The sequence below is a fragment of the Cetorhinus maximus genome, chromosome 28 (genome assembly GCF_964194155.1).
Source record: "Cetorhinus maximus chromosome 28, sCetMax3.hap1.1, whole genome shotgun sequence".
Lineage (NCBI taxonomy): Eukaryota > Metazoa > Chordata > Chondrichthyes > Lamniformes > Cetorhinidae > Cetorhinus > Cetorhinus maximus.
This window is the reverse complement of record NC_135906.1, coordinates 4,344,061-4,344,980: the sequence shown is the minus strand read 5'-3', so window position 1 is coordinate 4,344,980 and position 920 is coordinate 4,344,061. Positions and strand designations below refer to the sequence as shown.

Sequence of the window (920 nt, the reverse complement as noted above, 5' to 3'; positions counted from 1 at the left end):
TGGTGCAGTCACGACGGGCGGAATGGGCTCCTTGTGCAGTGTAAGGATTGTGTGAACGTGGATGTAGACGTTTCCGAGTAGCTGTGTAAAGTGTGTGAGCTTTGAGGTGTGAGTTTTGACTGTTGCTGTATCAGCAGCAGCAGCAGCAGCGGGCGGGAGCGGCAGCAGAGAGCTGGTTGAAAATGTTGTGAGGCGAAAGGTGCAGCTGAGAGAGTGTTTGAGAGGTGTATTTGCAAGTGAAAGATGTTTTTGTATGAGTGAGGTAGAGTGTTTGTGAGATGAGAGTGGTGTCTGTGAGCGTTGGGTGAGCGTGCGTGTTTTTTGTGTGTAGATGGTGCGGGTGAGTGAGAAAGAAAGAAAGTTGTGTTTTGAAAGATGTGCATGTTGAAAAGTAAAGAAAGCAGATGTTTGTAAGAAAACTATTTTTAGCATTGAAAATCCCCTGGAAAGGGGTGGTGCACCATTCCCAGAGATACTGCAATACCGGGTCGATGCGTGGAGTGGACGGAGCAAGCCCCTATTCCATCTCCCTGCTCCAAAAATCAATTTAATATATGGTCCCCAGATAAGGGACGTATCAGATATTAAACTGATAAGAACAGATTTTTTTTTTTTTTTTTTTGCAAAAATATACTTTATTCATAAAATATCTTCAATCACATTCCAAACCATTTCAAAAACAACATTACAAGGGTACGATCCAGGTTAAACTTTTACAAAATGTATCACCAGGTGCATCAGTACAAACAATAAGAACAGATTTTTTTTTTTTTTTTTGTAAAAATATACTTTATTCATAAAATATCTTCAATCACATTCCAAACCATTTCAAAAACAACATTACAAGGGTACAATCCAGGTTAAACTTTTACAAAATGTATCACCAGGTGCATCAGTACAAACAATATTACAATCATTTA

The 920-nt window shown here is 39.3% G+C and overlaps 1 non-coding gene across 1 annotated transcript; it reads right to left on the bottom strand.

The window, feature by feature from the left end:
- Positions 1-450: 450 nt before the first annotated feature.
- On the bottom strand, positions 451-632 carry LOC144669114 (U2 spliceosomal RNA). Its single transcript, XR_013573600.1, has one exon. It is a non-coding gene; the product is annotated as a U2 spliceosomal RNA (small nuclear RNA).
- Between the last annotated feature and the right edge of the window lie 288 nt (positions 633-920).